The sequence below is a fragment of the Leptonychotes weddellii genome, chromosome 7 (genome assembly GCF_054177405.1).
Source record: "Leptonychotes weddellii isolate Sample4059 chromosome 7, ASM5417740v2, whole genome shotgun sequence".
Taxonomy (NCBI): Eukaryota; Metazoa; Chordata; class Mammalia; order Carnivora; family Phocidae; genus Leptonychotes; species Leptonychotes weddellii.
Genome location: NC_138375.1, coordinates 93,901,629 through 93,923,390, shown reverse-complemented (window position 1 = coordinate 93,923,390; position 21,762 = coordinate 93,901,629). Strand labels below are relative to the sequence as shown.

At 42.6% G+C, this 21,762-nt stretch overlaps 2 long non-coding RNA genes across 3 annotated transcripts in view; one reads left to right on the top strand and one right to left on the bottom strand.

Annotated features, from left to right (window-relative positions):
- The window catches only part of LOC115944019 (uncharacterized), a 238,613-nt gene that overhangs the window by 8,975 nt on the left and 207,876 nt on the right, over positions 1–21,762 (bottom strand). Inside the window, exons 3-6 of one of the 2 annotated variants that reach the window (XR_014147152.1) lie at positions 20,547–20,723; positions 17,970–18,056; positions 13,973–14,095; positions 13,451–13,583 (exon numbers count right to left, since the gene is read on the bottom strand). This is a non-coding gene — a long non-coding RNA (uncharacterized LOC115944019). The remainder of the gene's footprint in view (positions 1–13,450; positions 13,584–13,972; positions 14,096–17,969; positions 18,057–20,546; positions 20,724–21,762) is intronic. The other variant, XR_014147151.1, reaches the window with a different exon arrangement.
- The window catches only part of LOC145722692 (uncharacterized), a 38,374-nt gene continuing 35,501 nt past the window's right edge, over positions 18,890–21,762 (top strand). Inside the window, exon 1 of the long non-coding RNA XR_014147150.1 lies at positions 18,890–19,077. This is a non-coding gene — a long non-coding RNA (uncharacterized LOC145722692). The remainder of the gene's footprint in view (positions 19,078–21,762) is intronic.

The window sequence follows — 21,762 nt, the reverse complement described above, 5'->3', positions numbered from 1 at the left end:
ATCTTTTATGATGATTGTATACCAAAATTTGTTTAATATGGGTCATAGGAGGAAAAGGCAGGTATATATAAAAAGGTGGATGAAAGAAAATACATAATGTAAAAAACAAAATTCTACTGAGTGGTCATTCTCACTGATGTTTATAAATCTGAAAGGTTTTGCAATTATGGAGCAAAGATGGCTGTCCTCTCAAAATTATGAGCCATCGAAGTTTTCAAAAGTACTATATTTTGGGGCACCTGGGTGGCTCCATTGGTTGAACATCTGACTCTTGATTTTGGCTCAGGTCATGATCTCAGGGTCCTGACATCAAGCCCTGCTTGGGCTCTGCACTCAGCATGGAGTCTGCTTGTCTCTCTCTCTCTCTCTCCCTCTGCCCCTCCCTGCTTTCATGTCCTCTCTCTAAAATAAATAAATAAATATATTTTTTTTAAACTACTATATTTTGATGATGTGACTTTAAGAAGATAAAATCAGAAGTCATGATAAGCTAACCCTTTTAGAGATGCATTTGAAATCTGGAATCCATATTTACAAGATGGATATGTTCCAGAATCAAACGTGACAGTTGATGACCAGTTAATGACATTCAGAGGAAGTTGCCCATTTTAGTTACACATTTCTTCTAAACCAGGAAAACGTGGAATTAAAAATTGGGATTTTCTATGTTTAAGTTTTAATTAAAATCACTAATAAAGTTTTTTTAATAATATTTCTGATTTTACTTCTGCAAATTACTCATAAAATGACTTAAAAAATTGGAGTCAAATGGCAAATGTTGAGAACTATTCCTAGCATACCAAGGATTAAGCACTTAACACAGTTTTGTTATCATCACTATCATCATCATCAGGGTGCACAGAGGGTCATCAAGTTCTGGATTTATTCTGAAAAAGAAACCACATCCTATGTTCCATGGTACAAAACAAGAACTCATAAGCACCAGCAGGTTTGGTGTCTTGTCACCACATCCAGCATAGAAGAGTGCCCGGCATGGCTTCCCACCATGGCACGCAAAGGCAGATCTGTGGGTGATGCAGCCATTCACAAGGTGAGCCTTCTTCCTAGAATGTGTGTGAGACACAGTACAAAACCTGCCAAGACACAGACAGCACCTCATTGATGACAACCCACTTCACTGATTCACATGGCACTGAGCAGCTGCCTAAAGATGCAGTAATACACCTTCCAGGCCTTTTAAGAGTCCAATCTTTAAAAAGAAGAAAAATGAACCCAAACTTGTACCCTGAGTTCCTTCTGATGAAAGGCTATGACTTTGAATGACGAAGGAGGCTATGAGAAGTAACTGTCATATAACTGAATACAGAAAAGGACTCCAGGTGGGCACAGAAAGGAAAACAGACATGGAGAAATCTTCCTAGTAACTCTGAAAAGAAAGACATACAGTGGGTAAAGAAAACTCAAAGCTTCAGATGTCTCCTTCTCTATCTATCTATCTATCCATCTTTTTTAAATTAGTATATGTGACCTCCTGGTTTGGTCCAATCTAAAGGAGAACTTTCTAGTCACAAGAGAGATCCCCCAGTGAAAAGGAAAATGACCACAAGACGGTGGTTGGTCCCCATATTCAAGTGGCAGCCAAAGGACCACCTGAAAACTCTGCTGCAGGAGATTGCAGGAAGGGAGAAGGATGAGGGTAAGGTGTTGATGTCACGGGCTCACTTCCTTTGGGATCCTATCTGACTGGCTGTGTCCTTCAACTGAAGGTCACTGCTGCTGTCCAGGCAGCCTTAGACACATAAGTCTGTCCTTCTGGATTCTGGAAACTACCCCCACCCCTTCCCCTCAACCCTCCAGGCTCAGAAGTGGTAACATCTCCTTTGTTAATAGCCCAGAGTTAACACACTACCGCTCACGGATCCCTACACCTGCTCTCACTTTGGAAATAGTGTATTTATTAAACCCTCTTCCAATTATCTTAATTTGAGTGGGCATGTGTGCTTTGCTGGGACCATGACTCTATCTTATGGGGTGCTGAGAGGATTAAATGTGCCTGGCACCTAGTAAACAATCATTACAAAGATATCTGCATCCTCCTCTCTCGTTTATCACGCCTCTGTTCAGCCATGGTGAAGCCTTCTAGCCAGTTCCTCTTCTGATTCTTTAGCAGAGGAGTCAGCAAACTTTCTCTGCAGAGGGCCAGAGAGTCATTAATTTAGGCTTCGTGGGCTACACAGCCTCTGCCACCAAAGCTCAACCCTGCCGTTAGAGAACAAAGTAGCCAGAGGCGATGCATAAAAGAATGAGCATGGCTATGTCCCAGTGCCATTTTATTTATGAACACTATACTTGAATTTCATATGATTTTCATGGGTGATGAAATATTATTCCTTTTTTGATTATTTTTCAACCATTTGAAAATATAAAACCATTCTTAGCTCATAAGTCATACAAAAACAGGCAACAGGCAGGATTTGGAATGCTGGCCACAGTCTGCCAACCCCTGTTTTAATAGAGATTTAGCATTTCTCCTATAGCAGGGAGTTTTTTCCGTTCCAAATTATTATTCCATTTTTTATATTTTCCTTTTTTTTCATTATTTAATAAGACTACAAACTCATTCTTTGAAGCCAAAGTTTATTTGGTCTTTCCCATCATTTTTGCCAAGTGGCTTCCAAAATCCTGTCACGTAGCATACTTCGACCACTCTCCTCTATAGCACCTTCCAGGAGCCATGTGCTTGAAGCTGTTCCCACACTGGAAACCCATTCCAGCACTGTCTCATCTAGGAAAAGTCACATCCAGAACTAGCCCAGTGCGACTCACTCCACAGACATAATATGAAGTCTGGGGTATTTGCACAAAGCCTGGATAGTGGCAACATTGAGAAGATGAAGTTTGCCTTTGCAGATTTCCACCTGATTATGCCCATCGTGGACTGGTACACATTCAGGACCTTTACTGATACCTGATGACTTACCAGTCTGATGATCGCTCTCTCCCCCACACCTGTTCCCTGAAAGCCAGCCTGCTCAGTCAGTACACAAGTGCTGATAGATGCTAAGGTGTGTGACCCACTGCAACAGACAGACAGTGACTGATACAGACAAAACCATTCTTGAATTTTAACAAGATTTTACAAAATAATTCCTTACCTAACACAGTGCTTTTCACCCCTGGCTACACATGGCGATCACTTAGAAAGCATTCTAAAACGCTGATGTGCAGGACCTCCCCTACAATGACTGAAATTTTACCTGCAGGTTTTTTTTTTTAATTTTTTATTCATTTTATTTTTATTTATTTTTATTATGTTTAGCTAGCCAGCATATAGTATATGATTAGTTACCTGCAGTTTTAAAAAGCTTCCCAGATAATCCTGGTGCAAGGTGAGGCTTGAGAATCACGGACTTAGAGGAATGGCCAAGGGACAAATTTTCAGACAGCTGAAGGAGGTCATGATTCCCAACATCCCACACAAAGTCTCCGAAAAGAAGGCATTTGGGAGGCTGAGATGGAAATGAAAATTACTGTGCACCTAGTTAGTGTTCTGCTTTTATTAACTACTTGTCATTCACTTATCCATTCATCCAACAATATTTATTAAGCTACTTTGTTCCAGGCACTCTGCTAAACACTGCAGAAACAAAGATGAATAAGATAGTCATGGTGTTTGCCCTCACGGGACTTACGTTCTCACAGGTAGAAAGGGTAGGGGGTATTGAACAACTAATTACACAATTATTATGTAACAACAATCATGGTATAAGACAAAGTTCAGGGGGGCACCTTCCAGGGGATCTCAGGGAGGGCTTCCTTAAGAAAATGATGCTCTGGCTGACCTTTGAAGCATGAATAAGAACTAATTAGAAAGAAAGTAGGGACAGCTAAGGGAACCACATGTGCAAAGGCCTTGAGGTGAGTGGGTAGGAACTTAGAGTTTTTGAAAAAGTTTAAGAAGGCACTTTAGATGAAATTCAGAGAGCAGGGGAAGAATGGTAGGGCACATGAAGGCCAAATCAGGCAAGGCCTTGAAGGCCTTATTCAAACCCTATATGTTACCTCATTTGTACTTTATTAATATCTGCACTTTATAAACTCAGAGCACTAGTAACATGCTCAGGGTCCCATCACTGGAAAGTGTAAGGCCAGCACTCAAACCCACTTCTGTCTACCTGCAAAGCCTGCATCATTTCTGCCATCCCATGTGTCTCCCTCTTCAGTTCCAACCACCTTCCGAGGTGAGATATTTCACTTGAAACAGAAATTATATATCAGGTCTGTGTTTCTATATATTTTTCAAAAATATTAACTTTAGGGAAAATGACCATTATTCAATGAAGGAAAAGATTAGCCTACACCCCCTAGTCAGTCCTTTGCAGAATTCAAAGCTTCTATCACTGGACAATATAGGCTAATCAGATAAAGTCATTTATTGATTCATTTATCAGTATTTAGTGAGCACTTAATGTGCCAAGTGCTAAATACATAGATGAAAATACATTATCTTGACACTAGTGGAGCTTACTGCCTTTTCTAAAAGAGAGTAAATAAGCACTTTGTACTTTGCTAAATTCAAATCAGAAATTCCTAAAAGTTAATAGGAAACAGGAGAAGAGAGCGGTAATATTTTATAATTAATATTTATTTCTACATGAGTATCTCTTTCTGCCCCACTCATTCACCCCAGTGTTTTTCAAACATGACCACTCAAAAATATCAGGGCCAATAAAAATTGCTAGTATTTGGTAGCTAAGGAAGACCACATTGCAAATAAAATTACAGCAATGGGCAAAGACATTCTGGAGCATGATCAATGAGGGAAAATTGTATAAATCTTCAAAAAAAATTTCCTGATCCACTTCCAAAATCAGCAATGTACATGAGATTGATCCAATCCTCTTCCAGATGGTTTGAGGAAATCTGAGCTAAGTCCTAGAAGTAATGGTTAGTATAAGAGATATGAAATGAACAAATAAAAACTTCATTAAAATCCTAAAATAAAACTGAAAAGTCTATAGCAGATGGTATGGATCATAGATAGTTAAATGTTTGACAAAGACAGCAATGATTTTTTTTTTTTATCAGTAACAGGGATTTGGGAGAGAGATGAGAAGATTGAATTATAGGAAATACGGTATGGATTTTTGAAAATGGAAGTAAGATTGATATTGGCCTCAGGTAAACTTCTTCGATCCCTATTAAAATATTCAGTTTGATTCTAGCCACCAAGGAGGCACCTCAGCACTCTTTCCTAAGACCCAAGAAAGAGGTGGTAGAGAATGAAGAAGAGTCCATCTTCCCGTTCTTCTCCAGGAATTCCCAAGAACCAATCAACAATGTGCTCAGGGCAGTTTCACCCCATGACCTTGGAGGACAAGCACATCTGCCCCCAGTGAAATTTCCAACTGACTCAAGGCTCAAACACATAGTCAGGAGAGGCAGCTGAGTGGGGAGCCTCTTCTAAATCCCATCCATCAGTTTCCTGCACCAGAAAAGCACATGGCAGGGGTATATGTGTATACCGTATGTAATATACATCACCAGTTACCCTCTTTCCTCTCTTAGGAGTGATTTCGTCTGCTCTACCATCTAGCTAGAACTTGGCAAAAGAGATCAAAAACTCAGGCCATCATAGCAAATCAAAGTCCTCTCCCACTACATCCCCAAACCAAGATCCAGAAGAACACCTTCCCGCTCCTCTTTGGAGATCACAAAATCAGAGCTGAGCCTGAGGAGAGCCTTCTCCTCGTCCCTTTCAGGAACACATCAAAGGCCATCATTCCTTACATTTCTTGCAGCCACCCTCCCTCAAATAAAATGTTAAAACCTCAATAGACCATAATGCTTTCAAGGAAAGCAAATCTTTACCCATACGACACATTGTGCCAGCCCTGTCCCCACTGAATTTATGCTCGCTAATATATATTTATTCTTGGCTTCTCATCTTCCAACATTATGACCCTTAAATTGGACCAGCCATTTGTCCCATTTCCCTAGATATGAGCATATGTAGCTGTCAGTTCATCATGTCCATTGCGATGAAGGTCCTCAATAGGTTGTCCCTGACTCTGATGTGTAAATCTGTGTTCTAGACTCAATACCCAAAGTGTGGTTCTTGGACTAGCAATATCATCAGAACCCCAGGCCTCCCACCCGGCCTACTGAGTCAAAATCTGCATTTTAACACTATCCCCATGTGATTCTTATGCACATGTAAGCTTAAAAATCCCCACTAAGAAATATGAAATTCTCTGTCTAAATTGTCTAAAGTCTCTGTCTAAATTTCTGAACACAGTTTGGTAGTGATCATTGTTAACTATGTCACTAGAATGGGATTCTATAGATAGAGGAAATAAATAAGAAATTATTGTAGCTACTATTTATATCTTGACTCCAGAATTTATGTCCCTTATATGAAGCCCTTAGAGACTCAAGACATTATATTATTTAAGTGGTATAAATGTGGTAAAAGTTCAAAGAAAGGAGAGCTTGCTTCCCAGAAGACAGGGGGAAATAACATGGAGAAAGTAGGACTTGAACTAAGGATGAGTGGTAAGATCTTGCTAAAACATGACTACGAGGGAAATCTTCTAAATGCAAAACAGATGTATTGAGTTGCCAGGTAGCACTTAGCAACCATAGGAACTTCAGTAAATCACTTATTTTCTCTGAGCATTAATCAAACCAGGAAGATGATGTGGCCTAGTGGAAACAAAACTTGCTGTCAGATGGACCCAGCTCCAATTCCAGGCAGACTACGTCACCTTGGAGCAATTACCTTCCCTTGCTGAGCCTCACTACACCACCTGAAATGGAGAGACATCCCTGAGAATTATGTAATAAGAGAAGGTATACCAACTTCCCAGGTTAGTGTCTGTCACCTAATAGGTGATGAACCAATATTGCTTTACCTTTTCACCTTCCTTCCCTCCAGCAAAGAACTGGGCCAGGATGAAGGTGGGCTAAATCTGGGTCTGAGTTAGCAGAACCAGCAGACTTGGAAAGTCCTGACAAATTCAGGCTTGGTGTGGCAGGAAGTAAGAATCCTCGTGCAAGGGCAGAAATGGTATTTTAGGAGGACCGGGCTGATGGCGTGTCCAGAATGGATGAGAGAGGCAGGTGACGATGAGTGATGAAGTGGCAAGCTCACTGTAATACACATACCAGCTTTCACAGCACATCTGACCACATCTGCACTGGTCGTTTGACTCTGCTCTCAGATCCATTTCTGCACTTCCCCTTGCTCTAACCTGTGTATTTGGGGATTGGCTTCCAGATAGGACCAGCCAATGGGAGGCTAAAAGGAAGAAGGAAGCTGAGAGGTTTATCCTTTTCTCTCCCCACCCAGGGTGGCATCTTAGGCGATGCTATTTCTCCTTGGAGCCACCAGCTCCAACAGGCCATCCTGCTCTCTGTGCTCCCAGCTCCACCCAGCAGTTCGAACTCTGGGCTCTGGTAACACCTCTTCCCTCTGCAGTCTACCCAGCTCGGGGTGAGAGCAGCTTCCTGCCACGGCCAGCCTCTGGGCTGCTATACCCCCTCCTCTTTGGCTTCTCTGTTTTGAGTGACAAGACCAGTTCCCTGTACTATATTCTCTCTATCAGGAAGACCAAAAGTGTTTCTATTTCCCAACTAGAACTTAACTGACATTACATCTGAATCGAAATATATCTCAGATTATCCCACATGATTACGTGGATTTCTACATCTTGGAAAATATACAAATAAAATCTACATAAGGATTGATCTCCCAAGTGAGAGTAGGAGAGAAATCAGGGTCAGAATTCTCCAACCAAAAACTATCCCAGATCCATTAATACAGGATAATTACTAATCTGTGAATGTAGTGGTATCTATGAGCATGTCACATTTAATTTAGCATTTGCATGGATGATCTGGAAAGGTGAATAACAAATGCAGAAATCAATTCCACAGATATAATTGGGAAATGTTGCAAATACCCAAAAGGATGGTGAAACGATCCAGAAAAAAAAAAAAAAATACTGGCAGTTACAGAAATATGGGTGGGTTATGGTGGTGAAACTCATAAAAATGCATAGCTGGATCAAAATAACAAAATGAGATACTGCCTGAAAAATGTACATGTATAGGTAAGAGAAAGTAATCAAAAACACAGCTATTCCATGGGTAGGAAAGAAAATAAGAAATGAATAAAGCTGAAGAAGACTGAGGGACGTGACAGTACAAACTTGGATGTAATTCTGAAATAGGATGGAGGAAAAGAGCTTAGTTATTTTGAGCTTTAGCTATAGACACCCTATAGTTTTTTTAAATCAACCAAAAAATGATGTTCTCTCCAACTTGCAAGCGCTTCCCCCAACTTACACGGCATCGATTAGGCCACACTCGCTACGCCTTACCAAATTCTGTGTACCTCATTAACAAAAATGAGAAAAAATTAGGAACTGCAAGAACTCTGAGAAATAAAAGCCAAATGATAACGAGATGGAGGATATGAATGATAAAGGAAGCAAAAAGAGCCAGATTGGCTGAACAATCATATTTCTAGCACAGACCCATAGAAAATCAGGCATATTGTGTGGGACAAACAAATTCCAATTAAAGAATAGATTTCAACGTTGACCTAATTATCTAAGGTCCAGCTCTCATTTTTAGGGGATGAATCCAGACAAGCAAAATAAATTCTTGGAGACAAAACGACTCTTTCTTATGTGGAAAATTACTTCCTCTTTCTCCATGAAGCCCCAGATGGTCAGAAAAGAAAAGCCCAGTGGACTATTTTTTATTCCATTTGAACCTTAAAATATCATTTCTCTAAGGACAAAATCGACTTCAAGGTGTCCATACAGTGTGTTTCTCTGTGGTCAGGAAAGGTTTTCTTTCAGGAAAACAGGAGCTCAACTCAGAAAACAGTCAGCACAATATCTCAGGCACCAGTAAAAATCGCTTGCTCCCGAGCCAACTATTAGGTGAAAGAAGAGTAGAGGATTTAAGCAAAACGCTCACAGCTCCGTGTTAAGCTGAGCTGTTCTAATCTAAGTATTCATGAGAAACCATTTTAGCATTTACAGGGTGGTGGGAGAGAAGCGACTACAGTACCCGTAATATAGTACGGATCTGTCACATGATCTAATTACAGAAATGAAAGCAACCCAGGAATTATGTGGTCTATTCAAGCCTGCGGGGAGTACGAACAAAGAATATAATTAAACATCAAGCCTGTTGATTAAACAATTACTATTTAAAGCAGATATAGATTTAAAATTAATTTGCTTCTGCATTCTGAGGATTTGGGGACTGAGATAAACAGTGTTTGAAGTTTAATTATCCGTGTGCAAAATGAAGGGGCTCATTTCGTTGGGGTTCGCATGGCAGCGCATTTGGGTTAGTGAAAAGGCAAGGATCCGGCTCAGCTGCAAGGGTCGGCGCTGCCAATATGTGTGATGCAAGGGAGCAGGGAGGCTCGCTCAGCCTAACCCCCCACAGAATGGGGTAATACCACAGGAGAGATTGGGCAACTGCGTATTAATATTTAAATGAACACTAGCTTGAAGTTTACCATACTATCTCCAAAAGAACAGAAGAAGGCCAGCCAAAGAGTTCCAGGCGCCACGGCCGTGAGCCGCGGGGAGTGGAGACCTTCACGCATGTTTGAGCAAGTAGGACATCTACCTGCCAGCTACTCTGAATGGAGCGATTCTTATCACAGGCCACATGTACAGTGTCCCAGGGCAGAATGGCAGGACCGAGGGGTGGCAGGGGCGAAAGCGTGAATTGTCGTGAAAGACAATCAACCGCAACTAGAAAATTCCAAAGTTAGGAAACGACTGTGGAGACGCAGGGAACTGAGTCTGCATTAACACGCGGTGATCAAAAGGCACAGGGACAGCATTTCCAGACCTCAGAGCCATCTCACTGGCTATCATGAGGGAGGCGTGCACAGTGACCCGGCTGTGCCCCACGGCCCCAGGACCGCACAGTGCTGCACAGTGTGCTGGTGAAGAGAATGGGTTTCAAATGGGACAAGCTGAGTATAAGGCCAGCTCTGCCACATTTTCATTTTATGACCTTCACCAAGCATTTGGCTCCCTGAGTTCCATTTTGTCAGTGAAAGGCTTTCACTCTTTCCTCATTGGGTGGCTGTAAATATTAAACACGGCAGTGAGGGCACACCTGAGTGTCCCCTCCCCCTAAGAGAGCCCCTTCAGCCACCCAACCCCGCGCCATGGCTTTCTGGGTGACGATGAATCTCTTGTCCCCCACCACTGACACCACCACCACCTTCTCCCCACTCCGGCCCCCCGGGGCCTTTTCTGCTGTCCTCTGCTCTCTGTCCTTGGCTGAGCCTCTGCCTTGAAGCACTCTGCCTTTCCCTCTTCATCTAGGCTATCCATTCCACAGCTTTCACCTCATCTTATCTTCAATGGTGGTTAGAAGCTCACGCTCTGAAGACAACACAGCAGCCTCAACACCCGAACTCCACCCCTACCGTCTGTCCAACTTTGCCCACCTAAGGCTCAGTTTCCTCCTGCGAGATGGGTGTGAGTACCAGTGACTCTAACCTACACTGTTGTAAGAGCCACATGAATTCATACATGGGACGGTCTCAGCACAAAGCCTGGTGTACAGGGACCCCTGGAAAACTGCTCTTATCACAGTCCCGCAAGGCCTCCCCTTCCATATCACTTGTCACGGTTACAATCCCAGGTTTGTGTGATGTTCGTCTCTGCACTGGAACGGAAGCTCCATGGGGGTGGGACTTCGCCAGACCTTAGTCCACATAATGGATTCAGTTCCCAGCAGAGTAAACATCCACATATTTGCTGAGGAATAAATGAAGGAAATGCTGAGTACAGCACCTGGCCCAGTGTTAGGCCTCAATAAATACTAACTTTTAAATAATAATGCCAACTGATAAGTGAAAAAATTAATATCCACTTTCCCCAGTGGTTCTCAACGGGGAGTCTTTGTGCCCCGCAGAGACTGTTGGCAATGTCTGGACAGGGCAGGGGGTGGTGGAGAGCCCTGCTGGCATCTGGTGGGTAGAGGCCAGGAGGCTGCTGAACATCCTACACTGCACAAGACTGCTTCCCACAACACAGAACTAGCCAGCACAAAATGTCAACAGTACCAAGGTTGAGAAACCCTGCACTTCACCTTCTGTCATTTTTCCCTGATTGTTGAATTCACCAGCTGAGTTAGAGCAGGCAAATCTGGCTTAAGGAAATCATTCTTGCCTCTTGTCCTGTCCGTTCCTATAGGTACAAGGCCATTCTTGCCCTTCTTTCTGTTCCCCAAACCCTGTTGGCCTAGCTGGACAGGCTCACTACTCCTCATCCTCGTGCCAGGGGTGAGGCTGAAGTGCGGGAATGTGGGTGAGGCTGAAGAAAAGCACACAATGCAAGGCATCTCCCATCTTGTTCAATCTCCTGTGTCACATTATTCCTATGTTCCACAGAACTTTCACAGAAGCCAAATGCAAGCACCCCTACTCAGCTTTCAGGAAAGAGCTCTGCTTTGAATATTAGGCTTCAAAAACTCATGTAACCAAAAAATAGGCCAGGGGCCAACATGTCTAAGACAGAGTTTGCTCTAAGATGCAAGAAAATCTGCTCCAACAATAAACACTGTGCTCAAATATTATCAGAGGTGAAGTCATGGGGATGAATTAGATGACCCGAGAACAAAAGTGAGATAATGAAACAAAGTTTTTCTGAACTGGCGACCCAGATAATGTCAAATGCACCAGTACACACAAGTGCTAGAGGTTAATATAAATTTTAAAACTTAATAGCCAATTGCATAAAATGACATGCTCACAGTGGTTAAAAGTATGTCAAAGAGAAAAGAAAAGTGCCGGGCTGGAGAGGATATGGAGAAACTGAACCCCTTGCATGCTGTTGGCTGGAAGGCACAATGTTTTAGCCACTGTACAGAACCTTTGGCAGCTCCTCAAAAAGCAAAACATAAACTCACCATATAATCCAGCAATTATGTTAACACCAGTATAAACTAGATATACACCCAAAAGAATTAAAAACAGACAGATAAGAACATGCACATACATATTCCCAAGAGCCAAAATGTCGAAATAGCCCAAATGTTCATCAACAGATGAAAAGATTAAGTAGTTTGGTATATCCATACAATGGAATATTATTCAGCCATAAAGAGGAAAAAGTATTGACACGCACTACAGCATGAATGGACCTCTAAAAACAGCACGCTATGTGAAAGAAGGTCACATAACATAATTCCATTTATATAAAATATTCAGAATAGATAGATCCATAGAGACAAAATGCGGGCAAGTTGTTGCCAGGGGCTGTGGGAAAGGCAACATGCAGAGAAATGTAGAAAAACTGTTGAATGGGTAAGAAGTTTTACCCATTAATACAGATTACCATCTCATTTAAATTAAGATGGAAATGTTTTGGAATTAGATAGATGTCCAACACTGTAAGTGTACCAAACGCTACTTACTGTTCACTTTAAAACACCTGAGGTTATGTTATACAAATTCATCTCAATATATTACTTTTGAAAGCATGCCAAAATGATACAAAATTAACAAACACTGAAAGAGAAAATACCTCAAAATGGAAATGGATGCAGTAGCCTGAGCGTTTATAAGAGATTCATTTTTGCAATCTTTTTAAAGCATACATATCAGTTACAAAGACTTTGGAAAACATACAACAGCACTAAAAAGAACACTAAAAGAAGGCACTATCAATAATATTTCTAGTCTTTCAAAATATTCATTAATGCCAGTGTTGAAATACCTTTGCAATTGAAAGCAAGAAAGAAAGAAAGAAAGAAAGACCAAGACCGTGTACATTAAGATAGACCCCCCTAGCTGAACACTTATTTCTGCCAAAGCTTTTATTGTAAGCTTGTTTTGCTCTACAGGCAGAAGGGAAGCTGAGGGACCAAGTGTTGCCAAGGAAGCAGGTAAGTCTGTGACTTTTTGGCTAAAGCCTCTCTACTATCCTTCCATCCATCCCAGACCAGTGTGCCTGGCTCTCATCAGGCTGGTAAATATTGGTCTCCGTGGGAGAAAGACCTCCCTCTGCATGTCTGTGCCATTCACCCTCCATGAAAGAGACTAGAATGTCTACTCCTCTAACCTGCATAGCTTCTTCCCTGCCCACAACAAGAGGTCTTCATTAATTATTACACAATTAAGCTCTGGAAGTAGAGAGATGGGGGTTAACACCCTTGACTCCACTAGAAAAATGACTTCCAAAAGTGATGATGTCTCATCTCCCATTCTTCTAAGCTTTTTTGAGCATGAACATGAATAAAATGAAAAGGAACAAAAAACAGGAGCAGAAATTTGGGGCTTGGCTCGGTGCAGAACGCATATGTTACCAGTGAATCAGCCACTATCAAGGGCCCATGTTGTAACCAGCACTGGGGTGGTACGTCCCTAAAAAAAGACTCACAGGCACAATCTTAATTTGCAGATCCAGACATTCTGGTTTTGAATATTCACTCATACCTTAATCCATCAGTGGCCTCTCTCTCAATCCAATTTTATCACCAAAACTTCCAGTTTCAATCTCTCTCTTCTTCTTTCAACAGCTGTTCCTCCTGTTCTCACAGCAAGACTGCCTTCAGCAAGTCACCTCCTCCTGATTAAAAAGACCAGATAATAAAGATGTGTAAATATCCTAAAGAGATTCCCTCCCTAAGGAAACCGGTAGGTCCAAAAGAGCACCCCCCCTAAAAATGGTAAAGGAAATAAAAATAGGAACTGTCAGAATCATCAATGTTGAGAACAAAGGGAAGCAGATTTTCCCAGTATGGGATTGCCTCCCTGGCACGGGAAGTCTACCCCAGGGATGATGGATGGGGCTGATTCCTCTCCATTTCCATCTCCATGCAAGGAACTTAGCATTAATAGTTTCCCCCAAACAGCTGCTTGAGAAAACATGACCACAAGCAGTTGGACAGTAGAAGCCTCCCCAGCTGGCCCTGCCTCTGCTGCTTGTGGCGCATGATGTACAGAGACAGAACCCACAGCAGGGTCCCCCGGAGTAACACAGTCAAGCGGATGAGAGGACACATGATGGTTTCGTCAATTTATCAATGTTTTCTCGCTCTGTCTTGTCTTGGCATACAGACAGGAGATCTCAATAGAAGCCTGAAAAAAAAAAAAAGAAGAAGAAGTGAATTATGCTCATCTTTTACCAAGCAAAACACTTCAGGTTTTTTTCACACTTGACGGTTTATGTCTCAATCCAAAACCTGCCCTGGTCAAGATTTCGAGCCTAGTTGCTGAGATTGAGGCCTGATTTTACTCTGGGCTTTAGGGAATGGGCTATGGGGTCCAAGTGAAGACTCTGCAGAGATGAAATCTCAGGTCTTCAAAAAGGTACATTTCCAAATAAACCAAAGTAGCGGCCAGATGGGAGGCACTCATACCCCCAGGCTCTGAGAAAACAGAAAAGTCAAGATGCCCTCATGAGCAATTTAGTGTCATTGAATTTCTCCTGGGACACTCTGTCCTGCCTGTAAATATTACCAAATCCAATTCTAGGTGGCTTCTGAAACAAGGCTAGTGGTCAGGATTTATTCAGGCCAACATCTGGAAACAGGCGTGCTCCACACAGTTGTAACTCTGTCTCGCCCCCATGCTCTCCCAGCCTGAAAACCTGCACAGCACAATAAGATGCCTTAAGACAGCATCACAGAAACGGACAATGGCTGGCAGCAATCACCTCCCAAACTTGCCAGACGTGGGTATTTTGTTAAGGTGGAAAGCATCTAATGGCCATGAATACTTCACTTAGGGCTTTTTTTTCTAATGCGTCGCAAGAAGTTCACTCTTCAGCACGGGATTCAACCAAGGACCCCATCTCAACCTTCTGACCCACTTCTCGAGGAATTTCATCCAAATCTTTCAGTAAGCCTTCCCCCATGTGCTCTGTGTTGCAACTTGGCAAAAACTTTGCACCCTTCTCTTAGGACATTTTTGTCCTGATTTTGTCGAGGGAGACGCTCAAGACTCTAGGGAGGTTGACAGCCAGTTGCCAAGACTGTTTTAGAGTCCTAAATCAAGCACAAGCTAGACTTCCAGACCTCTACCCCCAGGCGCATCCCACACAGACACAGAAGGAGCAGCTGATTCCCCTGAGGAGGGGACCAGGGATTGAGATGTCTCCCCTTTTCGTTGGTGTTAGTTCTTGAGTTTCCCCTTAGAGTTACTCCTTGGAAGACTTTCTTATACACATAAAGACCAATAATACCACAGTGTTTTAGGGTGTCCTGATCAGGAAGAAGTGACATTCTACATTGGCTAATATGTTGATAAATATGCACATATCTGGACAACCCAGTATCACCCACAAAGAGAACGAGACCCCGGTCGGGTAACTTTGGAGAAATAAGCTAAAAAGGAAAGGAGAAGGGGTTGTCTAGGACCAGAAAACATGAAATAATAAAGGTGGGAGTGACGGGATGGGAGGAAGGGGATGAGGGCAGTAGATGCTTGGCTGGCTTGAAATGGAGCAGGAGGAGCAGAGAATATGAAAACAAGACTTGGCCGAATTGACCAATCTGCCAGGGGCCAGCATTGCCTTTACCAGCACATAGGGAGGAAACATCAGTGGAAGGGTCCTGTGACTGGTTGGAGGTTAACGGCTTTGCTACCCTGCCCTCACTGGCCCTACTCCTAAGGGAACAATGGGCTCTCAAAGAGTTGTAAAGATTGGTTTGAATGTTAGCAGCAGAAAAGATCGGGGGAAACATATAGGAAAGGGCCAGAAGTTTTCCAGGTTGGGAGGAATGAAATGGATCAGATTTCCCATTGGGTGACCATGCGCAGGCCCATCTCCCAGGGAGGTAGGTGAGCCCGCACAGCTCACGCTGTGACCAAGCCTCTCCAAGTGCCTCTCCAAGCCTGCCCGGGATCTCTGATCTTCCAGGGAAAGATCATGGGAGGAAAAGCTGGTGACGGGAGATGGCCCTATCCTGTTCTCCGTGGGAGAAATGTGTTCATCACTGTCATATCACCTCTTCTCATTTCTCATTCTCTCTCCCCACACCTCCTCTAAACTCCTTCTAGGACTGCCAAGGTGACACAGTTAAAAGATATGGTTTACTTCTCTGATAAAATATAACTATCAAGTGGTACACTGATAAATCTTACCTTAAAAAAAAAAAATCTAAATATTCCAAGCTGCCTGAGGGATACCCTCTATATATAAATCCTCACATTTTAGCTTCACAACTGGCCATGGTTTCAGCTTTATTTCCTGGGGTACCAAACCTTCATGCTGTGGCTGGCTGCTTTAGCTTCTTTCAGGATCCACCCTCAAGGGAAATGGTCTAAAGCTCTTGACCTTTTCTGACAACTTCTCCTCATCATCTTTCTTAGCATGAAAACTTAACTAGCCTGTGCTCCATGCCCTGAGGGTTTGCTCACGGCTGTCTATTCTGATAAACTAATCCATGCTGAGAGGAAATGGTTGCCTTGCAGAGGGTTGAGATAATCCAACGAGAGAAACCAATATATACAGGGAAAGCATGAATACTATGATCAAATATATATATATATATATACACATCATCAATGCATTAGTCCTCACAGGGAACAAACCAACATTTTTTTGTAGAGACTGTGAGAACATTCCTCTAAATGAGTGGTTCTGTTTGGGGGAACTTCAGACCACAGGGTAGGTTGGCATGGGAGAGGGGAAGAGAGGGAGACAGCAGCTTTTGGCTCTCCTCCATTCATATTTCACAAGCCAGTTGCCCACTCTTGTGCTTGCTGCCCATCCTATGCTCAATCCATATTTTGCTTCATTCATTTGCATCTGGAAAAAAACTTAGTTTGCTCTGTAGTTAATAAACTGTTTGAGGGACACAAGAGCAATAATGTAAAGTTAGTTCCCAAATACAGAAAATAGCATGCTTAGGGCCAAATATCTATTAAAATCTTCTGCAGTTGGCAAAGCACCATTATTTAGGGACTCATTCCCCTAGACAGGGGCAAAATTGCTTTCATTTGGGGGAGTCGCCTCTGTCACCTTGCAGCTCTGTGATATGGGACAAGTTGTTCAGCCTCTCTGAGCCTCAGGCACTCGATGTACAAAATGAGGATAAATACACCCATCTCATCTGCTTGTGAGGATACGATTTAATAGTTATATAGTATCGGGGCGCCTGGGTGGCTCAGTTGGTTAAGCGACTGCCTTCGGCTCAGGTCATGATCCTGGAGTCCCTGGATCAAGTCCCGCATCAGGCTCCCTGCTCAGCGGGGAGTCTGCTTCTCCCTCTGACCCTCCCCCCTCTCATGTGCTCTCTCTCTCAGTCTCTCTCTCTCAAATAAATAAATAAAATCTTTAAAAAAAAAATAGTTATATAGTATCTGCAAACCATATAACTTAAGCTTATTTTATAGTAAGCAAGTGAAAATAATAGCAACTTCAGCAGCTATGGCCAGGCATTTTGAGAGTGGAAATAGCCTTCAAAAGGGACTTGAAGGTAGCTGTGTAATATACCTATGAGTCAAGAGCTGTAGAAACCATCTGGGTTTGAAAATTTCACAGTGCCCTTCAAGACAACTGGTAAACCCTCCAAGTGTCTCAATCTCAAGGACAGGAATTTCTGCCCCAGAGATAGATATTACCTGTCTCTGGCAGCTTCAGAGACAGAACGCAGGGCCTGCCCACCCCTGCGAGACTTCTCCCTCCTGCCAAGCCAAGGGCATACCCATTCCCTGTCCTTTTCCTGACCTCACCCTTTTCCTCCCCCCCCCACCCCTCCCACTACCACTCCCCTCCCCGCTGTGAAAGCCTGCGAGAGTCTGCCTAATCTCAACTCAGGGAGTGCTCTTCGCTTTTAAAATGCCTTGCCCAGCTTAATCAGTAACCACGAGCCCTCCGGTGCCAGCTAGTCGCCGCCTGCTCTGACGTGAGCTCCGGCTCCTGCTAGCCAGCAGATGTGACTTTTTCAGGATTCAATCCCCAACCTTCACCCTTCTGCCCACAACAGCCTCCCTCTCTGAAGGTTACCTGTCACCAGCATTCTTGCTCATGAATGCAAAGTTGAGTGGGTGCCTGCCCTGACCTTGAAGAAGCACATCGTTTAATACAGGATTCCTAAAAAAAAGAACATTTGACATTTGCCATGGGACGTGTGTCAGGACAGAGAAGAGAAAGCCCCACGTGGCAGGGTACCCTCTCAGGTTCAGGGATGTGGCTTGTGAATGGCACTTGTCAACTAAACCTTGCAATGATATTCAGCAGGCATGATGTGGAGAACATGTTAATGAAATCCTGCCTAACACCAGGAACACGTTTGAATAGAATTGAAGTCATATGTGGGATTCTTTTCTCATATACTAAGTCTTCTCTGCATACGTTAAGATTTCGCCAGCTTTGAAAAAGCACAAAACTAAGATGATTCATTCATTCAATCACACTTTGTCTTGTTTGTTTGTTTGATAAATTGGACATGCTGCATTCAATCATTCTTCAAGCATTTATTGAGTACCCATTATGTACCAGACCCTGTACCTAGCACTAGGATAAAAAATCGAATGAGGCATAGATTATTTTAGGCAAATACTCTATTATTTAACATTTTATGCTGAGAACCTAACTTCTCAGTGTGTTAAAAACAAAGCAAAGCGACTACAAGCATTTCTGGACATTGGCTTCATTTGGAAACAGACAAAGAGAAAGGAAGGGCAAATACAAATAGAGTTTTAAATTAGCACGGGCATGCTGCAGACTTGTGAACATTTTTCAAAGGAGGAAAAGCATGTCGGGTTATGGGAAAGAGAGGATCCACAGCCAGAATGGGTAGGATGATCTTGGGCAGTCTTTCAGAAGGAGAGTGCCCAGACTTGCCACTGTTTGTGAAATAGTCTTTCAAGCGAAAAGGGCCTGCAATGGCCAGCCCTTCTTGTTCATTTTCTGCCCTACTGCCTGACACACTGATAGTGAACTCTGGCTGAGCCATGCTCCGTCGATAGCAGTGCGAGGCACCATTTAGCAGAAGCTTCCTGATGCAGAGCTTTTAGAGAATTCAAGGATTCACTCTGTCATCATCATCAGGAGTGCATGTTTCCATTGCTGAGTCAAAAGATCTAAATTGGAGCTGGACCAGAAACAAACGGTGAGTCAAATGAAAGACTGTAACTGCGGAACAAACCCCCTGCTGCTAAGATAGCCTGGGCATGGTGTGGAGTAACCTCTGCAAAAGTTAGGGCTCATTCATTCACGCAACAAACATTTATGGAACACCCCCCATGCGTCAAGAACTGTCCTAGGTGCTGGGGACAGAGCAGTGAACCAAAGTCCTATCCTCATAAAGTTTATATTGTAATGGAGAGAGACACTACATGAACAGTATAATTTAAATTAGAATTGGGATGAACAAAAAAATTCAAAGATGAGCTACAGAGTAACCTATCCTAGGTACTTGTATTGGTCTAGACTTTATTGCAAACAACAGAATCCTTCCTAGCTACTTTAAGCAGAAAAGGATTCTATATAGGGAACTCAGTGGCTTATAAAATTGTTAAAAGGGCTCGAGGAGCAGGCTCTAGACTGACCTCTCAAGAACAATCCCCAACCTCTGCACAATCCGTTAGAAGAAGCTGCTATATTAGGAAGGTGTTTTGCCCTGCTGACTGTAGAACCATTCCAGCCCCCAATGCAATTAAAGTAGTGTTGTTCCTGAATCAGGAAGCTGCCTTTTGCTGCTTCATGTTGCAGCGATAGCTAGAACTGCTTTCTCCAGAATCACAACACTCCAGCCACCAACCATGCCAGCAAAATGATGCTTGGTGCCATCAGATGGAGACCCTGTGAGCCACAAAATGGATGCCCTGCCATTTTGTTCACAGAAACTATATCATTTCTAGGATCCAAGTTAGAAGGCCTAGGAAATGTGAATTTTAGTTTTGTGTTCTCAGCATAGGGAAAGAGAGTTTGAATAGATGTTAAGCTACCCATTCCGTAGTAACTTTCACACCAGGTTGGGAGGGTAATCAGGGAATGCCTCTGGGGGAGGTGACAGTTAAGTTAAGATCATGCAAGAAGTGAAACGGAGAAACTCTCCAAGCATAGAAAAGAAATGAAGGTAACAATTGCAGGCCCAGCGTTGGAAGGCAATAGAGAAGTTGGAGGAACTTGCAGAAGCTAGATCAACAAGAGGTTTAGGAGATGGTAGTTAGGAGTTGGATTTTATTCAGAGTACTGGGAAACCAGAGACAGTTTTATGAAGGGGACTGGCACACTCTGATTTGCATTTTTAAAAGAAAATTCTGGCCTCAAGGTGAAGAATGCATCATAGACAAGCAAGGGTTGAGCCAAGGTTGAGCCAAGGAGACAAGACTGAAAACTCTTGAGGATTTGACATGGTGATGGCCTGGGCTAGGATGCTGACTTCAGAGATGAAGTTGACACACTCCATGTGTGTTCTGTAAGGAAACCCACAGGATTTCAGAATGAATTAGATGCGAGGAATAACAAAAAGGGAAACAATAAGGATTGCTCTTATGTATCTAATCTAAATAAAGGGTGGATGATACTCCTTTTCCTGGATTGAACAACAATGGAGAGAAAATGTCTACAACTTACCAAAACAACTCACCAAGTCCTTGATGTTTAAAAAAAAAAAAAAAATCAGTCATGTAGACAAGTTGGAAGTAGACAGAACCAGAAGGCCTCATATTTTCCTGTCCCAACTGGCCATTAATTTCATGTTTCAGAGTATTCAGAGTATTTTTAAGGTTCCAGAGTAGCAGGTGTCCAGCTCTGTAGACGAAACATTCTAACATAGGTGGGATCACACTTAGACTGGGATAAAGGTTTACATGCTAAAAACCATGTGGGGCAGTGTAGAATTGTTTGGAGAGTTGGTGTCTAATCCCTGTGAGAAAGAAAAGTCATAAGATGTAGAGTCATTTGAAGGTGAAAGGCTGAGCTCTAAAAAACATATGACTGTAGGACTGTAGCAAGTCCAAGTCCCATGTTGGAAAATAATCCTCAGGCCACCTACTCCCATGTCCCTCCACTCCTCAGCTCTCTCTGTTCACTTCCACCATCAAAACACTTCCCAAAATGAGAATAGGATGCTTCTTGGGTTTTATGAACTAACAGTTAAATGATAAACTAATGTCAAAAGCAAAAGTACAGATTATTCTGTCTTTAAAAATACAAATACTATTAGGGATTGGTCTAGGAGTTACTCAGAAGAACAAACTGAGAAAAACCACTGCTCTAGACTATGCTATAATCTCTTCAACAGATAAACGAACAAGTAAGAATTTAAAAGTCTAAGCAAGAGACAGAAAAAGAGGGGCGCCTGGGTGGCTCAGTCGTTAAGCGTCTGCCTTCGGCTCAGGTCGTGATCCCGGGGTCCTGGGATCGAGCCCCGCATCCGGCTCCCTGCTCAGCAGGAAGCCTGCTTCTCCCTCTCCCACCCCCTACGCTTGTGTTCCTGCTCTCGCTCTCTGTCAAATAAACAAATAAAATCTTTAAAAAAAAAATCAAAAAATAAAAGTACTGAAAGGGAAAAAATGTCAATGTAGAAGTCTATACGCAGCAAAATATCTTTAAAATATTAAGTTGAAATAAATATTTCAGCCTGGAAAAAGTGAAAGAATCCATTACCAACAGACCTGAACTGTAAGAAACGTTAAAGGATGTCTTTAGGCAGAAGGAAAATAGAACCAAGGAGAAATCTGGATCTACACAAAGAAATGAAGAACACCTTAAATTGTAAATATATGGGTAAATATATGAGACTTTTTCCTTCTTCTTCAAAATCTCTTTAAAGCCATTTAAGCAAAAA